Source organism: Lycorma delicatula, chromosome 9, assembly GCF_047948215.1.
Source record: "Lycorma delicatula isolate Av1 chromosome 9, ASM4794821v1, whole genome shotgun sequence".
In the NCBI taxonomy this organism is placed as follows: domain Eukaryota; kingdom Metazoa; phylum Arthropoda; class Insecta; order Hemiptera; family Fulgoridae; genus Lycorma; species Lycorma delicatula.
In genome coordinates this window covers 71,441,990-71,463,556 of record NC_134463.1, presented here as the reverse complement: position 1 = coordinate 71,463,556, position 21,567 = coordinate 71,441,990, and the positions used below count along the sequence as shown (strand labels likewise).

General features: G+C 31.7%; 1 protein-coding gene across 1 annotated transcript in view; it reads right to left on the bottom strand.

Annotated features, from left to right (window-relative positions):
• orb (polyadenylation element binding protein orb) overlaps positions 1-21,567 on the bottom strand; it is a 122,831-nt gene that overhangs the window by 88,304 nt on the left and 12,960 nt on the right. The window lies entirely within an intron of this gene.

Genomic DNA, 21,567 nt, shown 5'->3' with positions numbered 1-21,567 from the left:
TATTTTTTCTCGAATGAACGATTTGTTACTCGCCAAATCTTTTTTTTTTGTCTTCAGTCATTTGACTGGTTTGATGCAGCTCTCCAAGATTCCCTATCTAGTGCTAGTCGTTTCATTTCAGTATACCCTCTACATCCTACATCCCTAACAATTTGTTTTACATATTCCAAACGTGGCCTGCCTACACAATTTTTTCCTTCTACCTGTTCCTCCAATATTAAAGCGACTGTACTAGGATGCCTTAGTATGTGGCCTATAAGTCTGTCACTTCTTTTAACTATATTTTTTCAAATGCTTCTTTCTTCGTATATTTGCCGCAATACCTCTTCATTTGTCACTTTATCCACCCGTCTGATTTTTAACATTCTCCTATAGCACCACATTTCAAAAGCTTCTAAATCTTTTCTTCTCAGATACTCCGATTGTCCAAGTTTCACTTCCATATAAAGCGACACTCCAAACATATACTTTCAAAAATCTTTTCCTGACATTTAAATTAATTTTTGATGTAAACAAAATATATTTCTTACTGAAGGCTCGTTTCGCTTGTGATATTCGGCATTTTATATCGCTCCTGCTTCGTCCATCTTTAGTAATTCTACTTCCCAAATAACAAAATCCTTCTACCTCCATAATCTTTTCTCCTCCTATTTTCACATTCAGTCGTCCATCTTTGTTATTTCTACTACATTTCATTACTTTTGTTTTGTACTTGTTTATTTTCATGCGATAGTTCTTGCGTAGGACTTCATCTATGCCGTTCATTGTTTCTTCTAAATCCTTTTTACTGTCGGCTAGAATTACTATATCATCAGCAAGTCGTAGCATCTTTATCTTTTCACCTTGTACTGTTATTCCGAATCTAAATTGTTCTTTAACATCATTAATTGCTAGTTCCATGTAAAGATTAAAAAGTAACGGAGATAGCGAACATCCTTGTCGGACTCCCTTTCTTATTAGGGCTTCTTTCTTATGTTCTTCGATTATTACTGTTGCTGTTTGGTTGCTGTAAATATTAGCAATTGTTCTTCTATCTCTGTATTTGAACCCTATTTTTTTTAAAATTCTGAACATTTTATTCCAGTCTACGTTATCAAATGCCTTTTCTAGGTCTATAAACGCCAAGTATGTTGATTTGTTTTTCTTTAATCTTTCTTCTACTAAGATTTTTGATGCATGACTAGTTAAACTAATTGTTCTGTATTCTTCACATTTATCTGCCCCTGCTTTCTTTGGTATCATGACTATAACACTTTTTTTGAAGTCTGACGGAACTTCCCCTTTTTCATAAATATTACACACCAGTTCGTATAATCTATCAACAGCTTCCTCACCTGCACTGCGCAGTAATTCTACAGGTATTCCGTCTATTCCAGAAGCCTTTCTGCCATTTAAATCTTTTAATGCTCTCTTAAATTCAGATCTCAGTATTGTCGCCAAATCAGTACATTATATTTTATTGTATTAAATCACTTAATGTAGTTTTCAAAATAGTTAAATAACTCACAATTTTTTCACAATCACCGAATCTTTTGGTGTAAATAACAATTTCTCAACAGACATAACCGAGAGGTACGATCATTTTCATCTTATAGTCTAATCATCATTTATATCGTTAGTTCACAATTTTAAATAATGGAATAATTTTGGTTTTTAGTTTTAACAATAATCTCAACTGCCAATTTAGTTGCACATATGTTTTTTAGTATTTGTATTACGACAGCGGACGGATGAGAATAGGAAATTGAGGACTTGAACCCAGCTACTGGCTTGTCACTAATTTTATTAACTTATTTTATATAAATAAAATGACGTACTTATTGTAAATAAATACTCGATTGTAAAACGTCATCGATCAAGACGTATTCGAAATAAAGGCTTACAGTATGCTGTAATTCTACAACAAATGAGAGAATTTGACCTTCAATACTCGCAACAAAAATTACTGTAAAAAAATTAAATTTTTCAACTCTTAATTAATTTCAAGAGGAGAAATCATCCGGATAACCAAACTCTTTATAATCGTTTGATAATAATCGAATACCACTCTTTTTACTATTGTAGGCATAAGCCAACAAAAAACTCTTTTAAAAAATATTACCCGAACCTTTTTTCTCTTTATAAAAGCAGGAATCCTGCAAGAGCTATGGTAGGCCAGCCGCTTAACACTGTGTTTAACCTCCGGGACCACAGTTAGGTATTGCTTCAGAGGATGAGATGAATGATTTGTAGCGTAAGTTAAAATGCTATGCCTGATCGGGATTCGAACCCGGGACCTCCGGGTGAAAGGCTGAGACGCTACCACTCGCGCCACGGAGGCCGGCAACATAACCTACCACCTTTTTTTTCTTAAACCCCCTCCTGGTAACCGGTTCAGCAATTAAGCATACGCAGTCACCAGAGGGCGTCGTGGCAGCAGTCTCTGCCCCTATATCTACTCCTCTACAGGAGTTTCCCTCTGGGGTCCCCCCAGCATCATTAGGACACATGGACCGCCGATAACCTACCACCTACCAAATAAGATTATAACGTGACAATTCTGCTGGCATCAAGTTAAGCATAAGAAAGAAGTTTGTCCTTGCTTTATTATTAAAATATACATGATATAAAAATAATTTTTAAAAATGCATTATTACTATATGTAAATATTAATAAAAAAATAATAATTTAAATTAAAGGAAAAAAAATTATGTACGTAAAATCTTAAATATAAATCTTACTAACACTCTTTATGCTTTGTAAAAGATCAAATATAAAATACTGTGTATAACATTCCCTCTGCGGAGGTGTCAACGCACAATTTTATGGCGACACGAAGTTTCCCTTTCACCCTATTTATTCAATTGAGATTGACGGGCGGGAAGATACTATGTATCACAACGCTTACTATGATATTGTATCCTCTGGATTTGTCTTGTTCCTGTTTTAACTTAATAATTACCCTTTTTTTTTCTTTTTTAAACAAAAGTAGTTGCGGAGAAAAACTTTTATACATAAATTTGGAGTCAAACTGCGTTTTAATTTCTTACGATCATCAAAACTTCTGGTCTGCCAGTAGCCTATGAGTAAGAGCTACGTCGCTGTGCTTAAAGACTGTCATCCGACCGATAAAAAAATAAATAATTCTAAAACGGTAGTTACCGGAGGCTAAACAGGAAAAAGAAAGAAAAGGTAGACAGTCGTAATGCCACGTACCTCAAAAACATAGGTTCTGTCATTTACAACAAAAGCGCATCCAACGGAATTATTCTGCTTCGAACCATCCGTGTTTTTGCAAGTCTAGTCTTTGTAGTCTGGGTTTGTGCAAGACAAACCCAGACTACTACGTCTGGGTTTGTCTTGGATAGAAACTGGTAAAATGTTTGCTGAAAGATAAGAGGAGTTGTTTTTTTTTATTTTATAATAAATTTTTTATTATATTTGGTGAGGTCATAATTAAAATTTATGAGGTCGACTCTCTACGGAGAATATGAACAGGGATAGTTTGGGAAGGTGTGTCAAAATTTAAAAGGTGTGTTAAAATTCAAAACGCTGTACGCCGGGTACAGCGTTTAATGTTCCTTTACGGCGTTTCTAATATCTCTTCATGTACGGTGAAAAATGGCAAGGACTACACGCTACGGAGCATATCAGGTTAAGTTAAGCTACCTACCTGTTGATTCAACCGAATCAACAACTAGAAATTTGTAAATTAAACGTTAAACGTTCATACCTTTTTATTTCTTCAGGGTTCATAAATTATAATTTTAAAACTGTGTATGATAATAGAAAAAGTTAGGCTGATTTTTAATATTCAATCAATACAAAAAGTAACAAAATGTGAGATTTTTATTTGAGGAGTTGAAAAACTGTATATCCTTCCAAAGTACATCTAACAATTCTATCATTGAATTATTAGTAAAACTAATATAAATACATAATAAATTTTGTTTCTTGGTCAGTAAAGACATAAGAGATTTAATCTGAGTCGAACAGTCATGACACTTTCAACCTTACTTTCAAATCCTTTCGGGATTTTAATTTTTAAAGTATTTCTTAAAGGATATTAAGAAATGATTAGAGATAGTTTCCATAACATAGGCGTAAGAGAGGTTCTTTCTTATTAAAACTACTAGCAGACCCGACAATGCCTAACTATTTTAGATTTGAATATTGAATGAACACAATTGAAAGCTTGATAAAACATTAACAAAATCAACATTACGGAACTTCATAAAATTTAACCTTTCCCTTTTCCCCATTTTCATTTTTACCACATTCACATTCCCTTTTCCCTATATCTCCTTTCCTTCCCCCGGTTCTCTCTCCTTTATTTCCCTTTTCCCCTTCCTCTTTTCACCCTTTCCGCTTTTCTTTTTTCCATTTTCCCCTTCTTCCCGTTTACCTTTTTCGATTTTTTCCTTTCTCCCGTTTTCTACGCGCGTAAAACGGTTCAGTAGTTTTATAGTCTATATCAGACACACGTATCGGAAACATGGAAATGGAATCGTAAAATATTTAGTATAGCGTGTGTTGTTTTTACGTCCAACAGATAGCGCTGTTTTTCAAAAAAACCATGTTCTTACCTGTCACAGGTGTGACATCTTAGGTATATAAAAACACATGCGTATTCGAATGCAACGTTGTGCCAAAATTTCAAAGCAATCGGTGAGGGACTTTAGGAGATTTAAGATTTTGAACAAACGAACATTTACATTTTTATTTATATAAATATACAGTTCCCAAAATGGCAACTCAATACGGCACACAGGTAAGAGGTTAACAAATTTACAAACACCGGACTACTTATTGGGGAAGAAAAATAAATCTTCCATGAAATAAAAACAACTTTCAAATATTTGAAAAGTAAAAATATTTGAAATGGTTAAAGACTATTAAGCTTCTTCATAAAAATCAAATTTTTAAGTCAATTTACCAAAAAATACTCTGTTTTACTTTACGGACTTTCAAGTAACTAATTATACTAATTATTATTTCATAAACATTACTGTTTAGACTTTTTTTTAAAAACGAACTTAAACAGTCTGCTTACAACCGATTATAGTTTCATCAAATAAATAAAGAAGAAACGACCATTTATTAAAGATCTTAAAAATAATTATTATTTTCTATTTAATATTTACTTATTCCTATTGTAAATCTTAACTACTTTCAAGGGAGAAATTAATTAAATACCCCCTAAATCGTTAATAAAGTGCAACAATACAACATTTTAGCGAAAATCGCTTTTTAAAATTTTGAAATAAAATAAAAACCAGAATAATATCAGTTCTTAGACTGGTTACAAATTTTATTGGCTTATCTGCTACGAATGTTAATTTTCATTTATTTATTTTTTCAAGTGTAGAAATTAATAAAAAAAATAATAATTACGACTTAATAAAACTACGAAAGTTTCCCAGTTTTTTAAAAGTAGACTAAATGCATAAAAAATAAATTAGATAAATTTTTACGCCTTAATTTTCATTCCGAATAATATAAAAACGATAACTCGAAAATGTCAACGTACTGACTTTTCGAGAAAACAAATAATAACCAAAGACTTTAACAAATTACCGCCGTTAATCAATCGTATTATCAAATATACCGATGTTTTAAAAACCGAATCAAAATACGAATAAATATTTTTTTACCTCTCATACGATCTGAACACCATCGTTATCACTGTACTAGAGTCGTTAGAATTTAATGAATGGCTCTTGACTTACAACGAATCTGGTTACTTTTAAAATGTTTATGGATAAAAAAATAAATAAATATATATATTACCACGAAATCGAAAAACAATTGAATATATTTAATAAACAAATATCAACATGATATTTAATAATAAATGAAACCAGAGAATACATGTTTCCCGAAAAAGACTAAATATAAATAGTACAATAACTACTGATACGATTTGAAAGTGGTAATCAACTGATAGTAATAATATTAATATTACTCGATTCAACCAAACACAAAACAAGCAAATAAAATCAATTTAACGGAATAAATATTGTGTATTTAATCTACATATATATATTTTGCTTGATGAATTTATTCATTAAACCACCATAGAAGCTTGTAAGTGGAAATATGGACGTAGAAATACGTCCATATTTAAAAATACATGTTTTTGTAGCATGCCTGATCGGGATTCGAACCAAAGAACCCCAGATGAAAGGCCGAGACGCTACCACTCAGCCAAATATGTAGGAAATTTTTATTTTCTCGATGATTTTATAGTTTCGTTAATTTAAAATCATAATAACAGAAAAAAATAAGAGACTTTTTAGTTTTATTTCCATTCACGACTATGCTGTTAATTTTTTTTTGAATTTTTTTTCGAATGTGCAAACAAAAATTCCGATCCGATTAATCGTGTAATAATAATCTTTACACATCGTCCATATTCAGTCTGGGAATTTCTGAACGAGCAGTTCCCCACTTATCATCAACCGTGGAGCTATTTCAATCAGATCGATAAAAAAAAAGTCACTTCGTTTTGATAAATCGAGTTTTTTTTTTAATGGCAAAAGCGTTAATTACTCTTGATAGAGTTTTATTTAAAATACGCCTTACGGATTTTAAATATTAATGACTTAATTACATAATATTTACATAGTTCAATTGTGAAAAAGAATAAAATGTTCGGTAACAAATTTGGGTTCGATCTGGTCTCCTTCATCGAATGATAATTTTATCATCAAAATTATACTGTATTAAAGTAAATTAGTTAAAAGGGTATCCCACCTTACCAGCTTGTCGGTAGGAGTGCAGATTGGAAATTACGCATTCTATATTTTTAAACCTGTTTTTACGCGTAAATTTTTACAATCCACTTAAACAATTTCAGCCATAACTCAACTATTTGACCAAATGATGTGTCGTTTTGTTCACGACAAAATCCTAAACGTTTTATCCAATATAACATAATTCGATAAAACTAATATTTACGGAATTATTTCGTTCATAAATTCATATTGTTCTGCCATTAGGGCAAGTCCTGTCCCGGGTGCTGCTCTTCGCCTTATTTTATCCTTTGTTTAGCATACTTTCCCTTTTCCAAATTCCCATCCGTCATTTGAAATCTCTTCCATTAACCAATCCTTTTATCGCATCAACTAAGAAACACATTCTTCTAATACAATGTCCCGGCCATTTTATTTTCCTATATTCAATCACATTAAAGATTTTTCTCTTCTCTCCGATTCTCCTTAATACTTCTTCATTTGTTACATGGTCTTCCCATCCGACATTTATCATTCTGCGCCACCCACATCTCAAAAGCCTCTATTCGTTTTATATCTGCCTTTCTCATCGTCCATGTTTCAGTTCTCACACTCCAAATAAAACATTTTATTAATCTCTCCTTAACGCTAAGTTTAATTTTCCGCACAGCAGTCGTCCCTTCTTATTAAATACCTGCATATTTCTTAATATTCTTGTTTTAATTTCTACTGTGCAAGTCAGGTCATCAGTTATAAAGCTTCCTAAGCTGTGAAATTTCTTCACCTGCTCTAAAATGTCATATCCTATTTTAATCTCAATCCTCTCCTCTTTTCCTAATACTATACATTTTGTTTTATCCTCATACCCTGACTTTCGCAAGGTTCTTTTAAGTCATCGAGCATTTCATTTACTTTAATTGGATTCTCCGCCTGTACCACCATATCATCAGCAAAACGTATTCATTCTATACATTCAAAACGGAATTATTAATGATTAAACAATTTTAATGACCGCTATTTTTTTAATTTCCAAAGGTAAAAATAAAACTTATTTATTACGTAGATAATTCGTTCTCAAAGTGGACGATAACGTTCCCTTGTAGGCGCTGGAGGCCTTCAGGAAAAGTCGGTAGAAGGCCCACAGAAAATTACCGGCGTTCAGGCGGTCTAGGAAAGCGATGACTGAAAAAAAGGAATTAAAAAAAAAGGAAAAAATTATGTTTTCCTGATATTTCAAACTAAAATTAAATACCTACTACACCAGTACAAAAAAATTGAAGGGAATAGTGACATAGCATATTCTATCACTATTGTTGTTATATTATAACTATATAGATACAAATATAATTTTTTTTGAAAGCAATTTTAATAAAAATACTTCCAAATATGATTAAATTGCGTTTTAATTGCTCTCAATTAAAATGTAAGTTTCAACTCAGAAATAGGATACGCCATGTTTAAAAACAATTACTGTTTTTAAGAGCGCATCTTAAAAACAGCAATTTTAATTATTATTTTTAACAGATGGTAAGTTTAAAAATTTCAAAGGCGCTATAAAATTTTTGATTCTCAATGTGGGCGGTGGGAGAAAAAGTTTGAGAATCAATGATTTAGATATTGTTGAGTACGTACACTAAAATATCTCAATCCGTTCTTAAGACATAAATATGTTAATTTAAAAAAAAAAAAAAAAACAGAAAATGGCGGGCAGACGGAAAAAGAAACAAAATACGGCATTTGTCCGTACGAACTCTTTTTATTTTGATGCCTTGAATCGGTTCCTTAAATAGGACCACCAACACTTCCCGGGACACTCTGTATGTGGATCTCTTGTTTTGTGGGGGGGGGGAGTTACGAGTACACTGATGCTCCTCGCAGACGAGGAGCATCAGTCCAAAGCTGAAATAATATATATATATATATATATAACCAAATATTTTTGCCAAATTTAAACTTTTTGGTTAACAAGCTTTCGAGATATGGGACACTGTATATAAATAATTTTGTAAGTCTTAAAACATTGAATTTTAAATAACTTTATTAATACTTTCATCGTAACAGAGCTAATCTTTCAACGACCAGTATACAAAACGTCAAAAATTCATAATGGCAAAAAATACCCCTCCATCCCGTTTTTAATTTTGTCTAAAATTTAATGCTATCAATGGGGCCTATGTATAAGGAATACAAGAGTGGCGGGAGTATCACCATTTCTCCCTACGAATAGCAGAGCCTGGACAATGTCCCTTGCTGCTGTATGATTCTGTAATCGGGCGTGTTTCAAGGAGTATTTTTAATGTCGGTTATAAGTTTTAAGTTTTATTTATGGACGGATTTGGTGATTTGCGTTCTCATCCGTTTGTACCAGCGTTTTCAATTGATTACTGGGTCTGACCGTGGGAGATTAAGCTTTTTTGAGCCGGGTGCTGCCGGCGTGATTCCCCTTCAAACCGTCCGCTGAAGTCCTTTCGGTACTAGCACCTTATGGGCTAGCAGGAATACGCCAAAACGGGACCCTAGTTTTTTGGAGGGAGCAATGCGCCCCCTTGCTTATGTATAGAATTTTTTTATCCATTATTAAATTATTTACGTCCAGCCAATCCAGAAATATTACACAAAATACAGGCCAATACACGTATGTACGAATTTACATTTCCGAAAATTTATGTTTTTTTTGCGTTTTCTAGACTCAAGGATTATGAAACGTCGACATTCGCAAAAAAAAAACTTGACACCGAAATTTTGGATCTATAATATACTTTCTATTTACAGCTACAGCTACTATACAGCAACAATCAAACTCTAGCCGGGAAAGTAAAAGAAATTTGAAACAATTATTATATGGACGAAATAATATTTAGAAATAAAAATACAATTAAAAATATAACGGCACTACGTGCAATATATACAGAGTGTCCCGTAAAAATTCCATTCATAGTTAAAAAATATTTTTTTATGAAGGCCGTATGAGGAAAAGTCACAAAACATAAATCATTTCAAGGAGAAACCTATCACCAACGCCATTACAAGCATAACAGCTGGAGTACGCTTATAATGGCGTTGGTGATACGATCTTTGAGATGATATAAGTTTTTTTTTCTGACACGGCCTTCATAAAAAAAAATTTATTTTTTTCTATGTAAGAAAACTTATGGTGTTACGTGTTCATCATGGAAGACATGCATCGAAATGAGTTTCCAAACAGACAGTAGTACGAAGAGCATATTATATAAATAAAAAAAGGTTTCCATTAAAAAATGTTTATTTTTCTGGAAATTTATGGAACACCTGTAGTATAATAACTCTCAACAAAATCATTAGCAACTGAATTGTTTTACGAGCAATAGCAGTGAACAATAGCAGTTAAAAAGATTGTCTTTAACGGACTCGTTACAGTGTTTTAATTTTCAATATTTATTAATGAAGCCTTTTAATTACTTTATTTACTTATTCAGCTTATTAAAAAAGTATTACATGATATTTAATTTTTATAAGTATCTTTTAATAATTTTTTTTTGTAAATGCCAAATATTGAAGTTTATACAAAAACTTTTTAATTTAAGGACAACTAGAAAATATTAATTTTTAGGCAGTTAAAAATTAATACGTTTAATTTATTTTTTTAGAGAGGAAGATGAGTCTAATGTAAATATTACATTACGCCAAAGAGAAATCAAAAAAGGTAATCAATCACCTCCAGTATTTCGTTAATTTATTAAGGGCAGGCTTTTCAGTAATAATATTAAATTCTGTAATTACGTTTTACAAGAGCCGTCTTGTCTTTTTAATGTAACCCTACTAAAAAGAGTCGCTACTCAAAATTTGATAACTGTTTTAAGCATAGTCAGTGCTGACACGAGTACTTCACACACTTGTACCTTATCGCACATAATATAATAGATTTGACCGTTACATGAAACGGGTATAACTTTAAAAGTGATAAAAGCAACGTTAATTTATTGATTTATTACCTAATTAAACTTCTTTAGCCGATACATTGGTGATGCTAATATGAGGCTACCGGAGGACCCTGATGGTATGAGACGGCGTGTTGAGGGGAAAGGCATGCGAAATGCATGCCTGGAACCTAGTAGGTAAGGGCCGGGAAGGGCAGCTCTCCTGGGGAGGGGCATCTCGGTTATCCAGAAGCGGAAGTCAGACTGTTCCTATGATCCCGATAGGAATCTCTAGGGGGAGACAAGTTAGGGTGGACCAATCTGCTGCCACGATACTCCGGAGCGATTGAGGCAATGCTTTACGGCTGCACCGATCGCTCTGGGAGTTTCAAAAAAAAAAAAAGAGTTCCAGCGTTCAAGTCCTAGTAAAGCCAGCTATTTTTACACGGACTTGGAATACTAGATCGTGGATACCGGTCTTCTTTGGTGGTTGGGTTCCAATTTTCCACACATCTCAGGAACGGTTGATCTGAGACTGTTCAAGACTGCACTTACATTTACACATATCATTCTCATTCATCCTGTGAAGTAATACCTTAATGTAGTCCCGGAGGCTAACCGAAAAAAAGCTAATTCGACATGAAGGCAGAACGTTTTTTAATAAATCACCTGACAAGAATCATTATATTAATAGGAATAAGGTGTACGTTAACATTCTAGAATTAATGCTATAATATATTTATCGTGTTCTTTTAAATCCTTATTGAATATGAATCTCGATATTTTTTTATTTCAATATTATATATATATATATATATATATACTTTTTTTTTTATTTCAGTCTAATCAAGAAATATAACCGAGTAATGGAGTCGGGAGGGATATTTGTTGTACGTAGTTAACGTCTTTTAAAAATTAGCAAACATTTTATAAAGTAAATTTTAATTTTTCCTAAAATATTTAAACTTTATTTTTTATCTGTCAAAAGAAGGAATAATCAAGAATAATTTTTCGGGGAACTTAGGATAAGATTTTTTTTTATCATTTCGAATTAAAAATAGTACGTAAGATTTCGGACAACTAAAAAATATAACAGGCGACGATAAAGTTAAAAAAAAAAACAAGCAAATTCCAATCGCATTAATAATTAACCCGCCGAGAAAAAGAGAACTCTAAGAAAAAATAAATTGGCAAACGTTAGATAAATAGTTCTTAATTATGTGATGCTCAAAACATTAAACAATTACGCAATTTCAAGATTATTAGCATATCGAATAAAATCTTGCAATTTAGCATTAAAGGAACACTATTGATGGATGGCTTTCATTAATTGTATATTACAATAAAAACATAACAAAATACTAAAATTACTAAAACAATGATGATTATTATTATTATTATTATTATAAATAAATCACCAGGAATCTGTTTAGCAATCTTTATCAAATACTAGAAGAGAAACTAAAAAAAATAATTACCACAAAATTTATTTCAAATTGTATTTACTTTTAATGTTATCAATTGCCATAACTTTTATTAACCACAGTAAGACAAAAAAAACTCACTCATATTTAAAAAAAAAAAATCGTTCCTGAACGAAGTTGTTGCAAATTTTACTAGCTTTAAATTTTTCTACTGGAAGCTATCCGTAAATTACGTCACATTGATAGCTAAAGAATGAGAGATTTCTAAGAATGTAACAATTTGTGTTGACGGAAGAGACCATGCAATGAATTTTGTACGTCACATCCGGGTTAGAAAAATATATGCATTAAGACTAAGAGGATTATGAAAAATATTACAATGTATCACGTATAACGTAATGTATACACAATTTCTTTTCTTTTTCGAAAAACGTCTTCAGTAAAATATTTTTGCACGTTTTATCATTTTAGTACCATCAGTTAAATGATTATATGGCGCCAGGGCTGTTTAACAGAGTAGTGAGGGTTGTACTGAGAAATATTTGGGGAAATCAAAAAATAAAGACACATTTGTTGACCTAAAATATTTATTTGTTGATTTTACTGTAAAAGAATATGCATTTGGTCCGAAAAATTATTTTATGAGGTTGGAAAATTATCCTTGCGAACAACCGATCCATTCATGAGAACAACCGATCCATACGTGAGAATACTAAGACTACGGGCCGAGCTCTCTCTCTCACTCACAAATTTAAATATATAAGAAGCGCTTTCTTGACAAAACCATTTTCAGAACCGGCATGAACAATGCAAGCCGCTTGTCTTTAGAAATTTGAGTAGCAACGTTGCGGTAAGAGCGGTCACTCGACGATATTAGTTTGATATAATTGGCATGTATATACGATTCGTCCGTGTAAATTATAGGTCTGTTTTGGTTACGACACTCTTTATCTTAACTAACGTTGCCTCAGTTTTCGATTTTTTTTAATTTTTCTACTAAAATTTTTCTATTATCTGCTTTTTTTTTCCATTTGAACTCAATGCCAATGATATGCGCCGTAACGACCAAATGTTTCCTTGAAAACTTATTTTCTCTTTTACGACCGGTAATAGCGACCGAAGAGTATCGCGTTCACCTTTATCAATGTGAAAGTTATAAATCGTTTCACGAATGATACTTTTATCAAAGTTACCCACGGACGTTTCAGTTTTTTTTTAGTGTTTCGATTTCTTTTTGTGAGTGCTTAATGCCTTTATCGAGATTAGTTTTGCTTCGTTAAAATTTTTTTGCATACAGTAAAATTCCCGTAGCTTCGGCGACACACGTTTCTGAATTTCTTTAAGAAGGATCGGTCCCGCCTTATGCCTCCTTTGTCGGTGAAAATATTAAACACGACTTCTCTAGTCTTTTTTACTTTTTCCTGTTTAGCCTCCGGTAATTACCGTTCAGATAATATTTCAGAGGATGATATGTATGAGTGTAAATGAAGAGTAGTCTTGTATATTATCAGTTATACCATTCCTGAGATGTGTGGTTAATCGAAACCCAACCACCAAAAGAACACCGGTATCCACGATCTAGTATTCAAATCCGTCTAAAAATAACTGAATTTACTAGGAGTTGAACGCTGGAACTCTCGACTTCCAAATCAGCTGATTTGGGTAGACACGTTCACTATTAGACCAACCCGGTGGGTTGACTTCTCTCATCTTTTTCTTTTCTTTTTCCTGTTTAGCCTCCGGTAACTACCGTTTAGATAATTCTTCAGAGGATGAATGAGAATGATATGTATGAGTGTAAATGAAGTGTTAGTCTTGTACATTCTCAGTTCGACCATTCCTGAGATGTGTGGTTAATTGAAAGCCAACCACCAAACAACACCGGTATCCACGATCTAGTATTCAAATCCATGTAAAAATATCTGGCTTTATTAGGATGACTTCTCTCATCTGGTTATGGATAAGTTTACGCATTCCCAATTTTTTGTTCTTGTATACCCCACTTCTTTCACCTTTCATGATAACAAAGGGGAATTGTAGTACTACCTTACGTTAAACTTATTGTAAACTAAAAAAAGGAATCCGTTAACAAAAAATGTAAAAATTCAAAAATTGTAACGACGCCGATAATTTTCGTAAACAAAAAAAAGATTTTTTCACAAAACTAATACATTCAAACACACACACACACTAATACAGGCAGTATCAAACATACTACGGCAAAGAAGAAGAAACTAAACGAATGCACACCCCCACCAACGAAAATTTTAAATTTCCGCCTGAAACGCTTCAAGGACAAACTTATTGTGGTTTACTCTACGTATGTATGTATGTATGTATGAATGTTCCTACAAAACCTACTGTAAGAGTTTAAAAAAAAAATCACTTTTCAATGGGTGAATTACGAATTATTGCAAGTACTAGAATTATTGTTTAAAAAATAATAATTTGAATCATCCTTTGAAACTAAATTTACGCCAAATATCTAACTAAAATTTCAAGGGATAATCAGATTGCACTGATAGAATATAACAACTTTCAATCATGCAATTTTATGTTATACAACGTATAAAATATCTTTCAGTTATTAAATGGATCTTAAAAGTATTTTAAGACTGGAAAATTGAAAAAAATTATATTTTAAGTAATATTTATTTCCATAACACGGTTATCTTTCTGATACAGATGCCTTGAACCAAATCAATTTCTGCTCTCTTTCAATCCCAACTAGATTTTTGAGATAAATGATAATTTTCATCGTCTATTAATTCGTTCATCTGTTTATTCTTTTCCTACTTCTCCTTTTGCACCTTCTACTAACCCTTCTAGCACTGTTTTAACCAATCCTTTTCGTCTCATACATCCTAGACAACCGGCTTTCCTATTCGGAATTGTTTTAATTAAGCCTCTATTTTCTTTCGCTCTCCACATTTTTTCCTAATTTTTCATTTTATCCATTTAATCTTTACAATCTTCTATGCGCCCACATTTCAAATGTCTCCGGCCTTTCTTTCTCGCATTTTCTTAATGTACGATATTTCACATCCATACTACTGGAATCTAATATTGACTCTTGATAAAGAATTAAATCATAATTAACATCAACTGAATTTCAAACTAAAACTCTTTTTTTACTTTCCTGTCTAGCGCGCTATAACTGTAGAAGGGAAAGTATTGTAATCGGTACAACTTGGGCATATGCGGTTTTCTTCGGATCTTGACGTTTTTACACCTAAAAAACCAAAAAAAAAACCGGATAGAAAATTTCCGGATATTCGTAATAAGCCATACACCAATATGTGTTTGGTGTTGCAGTCTAAATCACCTTATATCTCAACAACTATTGAAACCATTTTGACCAAACTTGGTCAAATTATTTCTATATATAGGGCATTGATGCCATTAAATTTTCAACTTAAAAGGTAAAATAGGGTAAAGCTGTAGAGCAAGGTCACACTCAACAATTCGAGATTTCGCCTAATTAAGGTCTAACTTTTCTTAGGCACATTTGTTATCGACCGGGTTGGTCTAGTGGTGAACGCGTCTTCCCAAATCAGCTGTTTTGGAAGTCGAGAGTTCCAGCGTTCAAGTCCTAGTAAAGCCAGCTATTTTTACACGAACTTGAATACTAGATCGTGGATACCGGTGTTCTTTGGTGGCTGGGTTTCAATTAACCACACATCTCAGGAATGGTCGAACTGAGAATGTACAAGACTACACTTCATTTACACTCATACATAACATCCTCATTTATCCACTGAAGTAATATATGAACGGTCATTACCTGAGGCAAAACAGGAAAAAGTAAAAGAAAAGGTATCAGAGAGACCGGGAAGAGTGGGAACCTAAAATTACTGTCTAGAAGTAATTTATATTGTTGCCGTCAAGATGTTACAAAAAAAGATTCCTAATAAAATATATATTAAAATCTAACTAAAGAAATACTATATTATAAGTGGATATAGCGTAACATGCTCGGGCTGTAGTACCAAATACGCAGAAAATGGATTGTTTACAATTTAATTGTTTAATATTTATCAAATGACTAGAAGATGTTATGTCGTCGGAAATTAGTCAAAAGCATTTCTATCACGTACGCTTTAATTGTATAAACACACTAACGGCCAACCAACTGTACTGAGTGGGACTTAAGATCAGATTCCACTACTGCACTTAAAAACTTACTCCACGCAGAGTAATCAAAGAAAAAGCTCAGATCACCGGACTGTTACACTTCTTAAAGTTGACTATCAATAGTTATATTTCTTTGGTAATCTCACAAAATTCTGTGGTACACCTTTCACCAATTGAGTAACTGAAAAAAAAATATATACCTTAAAAAAATTCGAGTTTTTCTCGACATTTAATCATAATCGACATTTAAGATATAAGATAACATTATTTACTGTCATCTTATATCTAAAATTTATAAAGTATTTTTTTAGAAATTTAAACACTAGCTCTCCTTTCTTCCCAGAGATTTTTTCTAACATTATTTAATAGTACAATACCATATTTTTCCAAATTAATTTAAGACACTTAATTTTTTATAATTTTTTTTCTGTCAAAAAAAATTCAATTATAAACAAATGTCACAATTAAGCAGTAGTCACAAAATCGTTGAGAGAAGAGTAAACGGTATAGAATGCTGATAAATGGAGAAAAATCACTATTTTAATTAACAATCCATAGCAGGAACGTAGAATAAAAAATAAAATAAAACTTTCGAAAAAACCAATACACTACAAAAGAATTACATAATTCACAATTGTTATAATTAAACGTTATAAATTACATAAGACGAATTGAAGAGAAATTCCTTAAGCAACGCATTTCATATTCAACGAAACGCGAAAAGTTCAACAATAAAATTCATTAATACAAGTATTAATAGCGAGGGAGTGATTCAATAATTGGGCGTCAACATGTCTTCCGGAATACCAGGCCACGTTATGTATGTCATCAAGTTCGTAAAGGGCGGTAACCACGAAATTTTATTCTACTTAAAAGTAATGATAAAAGAAATCTGGAAATCTCAACTTTAAATTTATAAATTACACATGTAGAAAATTATCTGTGGAACAACGGACATACATTTTTAATTAAATTGAAAATTGAATATGCTAACAAATATAAAATAATCGATATATATATATATATATAAAACTACAAATAATGAAAATAAATGAATAGGTTCGACAGAAAAACCCAATCTCTCATTATATATCATTAAATCTAATTGATTTTTTTTCTTAAAAGTGATAAACGAATTATTTATTCCAAGAATTCAGTACATATTATCAGTTTGTGTTTAATTAAATTCTCTATTACAAAAGAGTAAAAACTTATTCTACAACAAAAACTTCAGTTTACAAAAATTCCTTATCGATTAAATTGTTTTTCTTTTTTCTTAATACAGAGCGAACAACCAAGAAGGTTAACACTCGCTGCCCAATAACAAAACTTCCGCAGTATAGATTAAGCGAGTCAAAAAACAGTTTTTAATGAATACAAAAGGAAAATGTTCAAAGAATAAGCATTTACGAAAAAAACTTGATACATTTAGGTGAAGGGACTAAGAAAAAAAGGGAGAAACATTACTGCTTAAGTATTCAATATTCGACATGCAAATAATTGAAAATCAATATTTGCAAGTAATCCTGCAAAAATTAGCATACTCTTGTCATCAAAGAGCACAAACGTAAATATCGTACATCGATAAAATAACTGGTAGATTTTGTCTGTTTTTTGTAACGCGTGGCCCATAAGAAACGACGGGATTTGGACCAGTAAAAATAACGTTTTTGATTAATAATTTTTTTTTCCTAGGTTTTAGAAGTCGTCGTCCGTAGTCTGAAAACACAACCCACTGAAATCCTTCATTTTTACTTTGAAAACAACTATTCATTTGTTAGAATGCAGCAAGAAATTTTTCAATGTTTCAACGTTAAGAGATGCACCCTCGGAATCAATAATTCGTCGCTTAATTGATAGTTTCGAGCAACATGATTCGGTACTTACGTATTAACGCCACCGCAGCTACAGCTTTATTTAAAAACAAAGTAGTCAATCGGAGTGTTAATTAACAGGAGTGTTTTGATTATTTAAATAGTAAATAATTGCAATAATTACTGAATTTATTAAATAAATACTCAAAAAATTACGGTGTTAATTAGTCAAGGTTAGCGAGCGTAGATTAAGTTTGGTTCAATTATATTTATAAAATAAATAAATATAAATAACCATTTAATAAAATTAATAAAGAGACTGTTTTGAATCTATGTTAAACCCATTTTCCACCGAAATCCAATTGACTACTTTGTTTTTAAATAAAGTTGTAACTGCGGTGGCGTTAATATGTAAGTACGTATAATAAGTAAGTTATAAAAACATTATTTATTCGGAGAAAATCCGTGACATCAACCACCAACGGGAGAGGCTATTGCGGCAGTAGCATCCATTACAACATCGACATGCTGGCGAGTCTGGACGAGTGCAAGGCAACAAATCATGCACATATCGAAATGTACTGAACACAAAAAAAAATTTACCCTTTTAGAATATAGACTCACGTAAGTAATACTTTAAATATAATACTGTTTATATAATATTTGAAACTGAAGAGTTCTTTTATAAACACTCCGTATTTTGCTCGTTATTATACTCGAATTACCAATTTATGTAATCATATTCATTATAGTTTTATAAAGACATCTTTTAATGATTTTATGACATTCTTGGCCGGCAATTTCGAAGAATACAGTACGGGGAGTTTGTCTTTATATTTTTTTTTTTTTTTTTTTCTTTTACTCTGTTTATACTGTTAATCATTTATTAATAAAAGGTTAAAAAAAGCAATGAAAAATGACAAATTATTTATATCTGAAACTGCAGAATTTTCTTAATTACTTGTAAAACTACAAAGGATGGACGAAGTAAAAAGATCAAAAGCAGACTGGCACAAGCAAAAAGGGTTTTCGTGCAAAAAAATTAATCTACTAGAATTAACGCAGATTTACGAATTTCTATTACATTGATGAAAACTAAGTCCTTTCTTTAATTCATTTTATCTTATCTAAACTTTAAACCGGGTTCTTTTACGCGTATTTCATTTTTCTTTTTTAATTTTTAATAATGAAACGTTTTTTTTAATCATAGGGGTTTAATTGTTTTAAAAATTCATGTACCTTCTAGTTTAATCATTATTTTAATGTAATTTTTCAACTTTGTTTATTTTAATGATATTTATTATATTGTAAATTATATTTCAATATTTTATATGTAAAATGTTTTTACATACGCGCGCACACACACACACACACACAACAAAACCTCGCGCGCCAACCCTCTTATTTAATTACTTTTTTAAAGTTTCGTATAAGTTTGGTTGTCCTAATTTTAATTTGAATATAACTTACTGATGATAATTTTACCAAACATGGCCCGTTGGTATGATTATATAATTAATAATTACAAATCCACTTGCCAACAATATTTTTATGCGTTCAAGCGCTTTCGGAATAGAATTCAATCATCAGGAACTTAAAAATGTATATTATATTCTTAATAAATAAGACTTTGTTGTCATATGTAACGTATGTAAAATATAACAGTGATCATGTGTTTAAAATTGTGTCGATTTAACGTCCTGTCATTATGAATAATGGATAACAGCGGAGACATTCATAATGACTCATAATAGATAATCGTTGAATGAGGTGTTACAGGATGAGAATAAGGTAGATTGATAAAAGTGGAATAAATAGGCATGTAAACGAATAGTAGAGAAGAGGAGTTTGTGGCAGAATCTTGTAAAGACGAACTAGGTTGATGGATAATATATTAAGATACCAAGTTTAGTTATTTTTTCACCTAGTGTTCACTGACCGAATACAAGGAAAACACAAAAAAAAAACAATAAAACGGATGACGGACAACGACGCTTCTGCCATTCAATCCGATGGAATTTTGTACCGTATGAAAAAGGCCATGGTTGACCGGGATTCGAGACCGGGACCTCCGGATGAAAGGCCGAGACGCTACCATTCCTCCACAGAAATCGACCTTCTTAATTATAAGAAGGTCGATTTTAATTATAAGAAGGTTGTTGATTACAACATTATCACTTCTTGCGCTCAAATGCTAATACTCTCAATTGCTAGCTAGCGTTCTTAACAGACAAATATTCACTAATCAATGGACCCTTTTTTTCAATCCTACTGCTGTACAAATTTTCTAGCAATCCTAACAAAAAATTTCAACCTCAGTGCTTACTAGATAAAGCCGGATTCCGTTACACTTTTCTTACACGTACAAACAGAATGGGCATTCTGTTTATTCAAATTTATACAACTCCGTAACTGTGAATTTTTTATTTTTATTTTATACAACCAAGACGAATCGTTATTGTATATTTACTGGCAAAGTGAGAGCAACTCATACGTTTTTAGTAAGATGTGGCAATATAATTAGATGAGACTTACAAATTGAATCGGATAATTCTAAGGAACAATACGTGTTTAACTTCACACTGTTAAAACTGCTTTTATTTAACGCGAATTCTAATAATGGAAATATATATATATATAAAATAAAAAAAACAGATTCTTGGGTACGGTAATAAATAAAAGTAACTACATTCACAAGGATTTAAACCTTAGAACTCTCGGACTTCGAAATCAGCTGCTTTGCGGTGAGTTACCACTAGACCAGCCCGGTGGGCTGGAAAAGATTTCCTAGTTAAATTATGCTGTAACACATTTTTAGTGAAATTTTCCCCCACTGTAAAATGTTACATTCATTAAGATTAAATTCGGACAATTTATTTTAAAAGGACTATGTCTTTAATTAAAAAAATAAATACACTTAACACATGCGCATATATATATAACAAACTATATACTTCTACATTAGTCAAATAATGAATTATAAAAAACAACGGGAAACGTTTAATATTCAATGTAGTAGAAAATTATCTGGCCCAGTGTTAAAAAACGGAACATTTCAGAGAATAAATGAGGGCACATGTATTATTTATTAGTTAACAGTTCACTACCTACATGATTATTATTAATACCGATATTGAAATTTCTATCGAGCATTAAATGAGATAAACCTAGGTTATGAACCAATAGATATGCCCCGGGTATTAAATTTATTATTTTAAATACATTTTCGAATAACATAATGCAAATTAATACGTCAAAATGGTCATACGTAACTGAATATAAAATTAAAAATAAATCATAAGATGGATATAGAATTAAATAAAAAAAAAAAAAACCAATAAAGGCAATTCAAAGAAACTGACAATACGTTAAAGTAATACAAACAAACGTAGAATAACCGATTAACTAATGACAGAATGAAACAAAATCTCACAACTTGTCTAAGCAAATCGCGTTTGTCTGTTCGATGACAGCTACAGAGATTTTCCAGCTTTGTGTCTCAAAAGGAAGTGAAATTAAACGTCCACAGTAACAAAACATTTGAGATTTCAACTAAGATCATACTAACTGTGTGATTAAAGTTGTT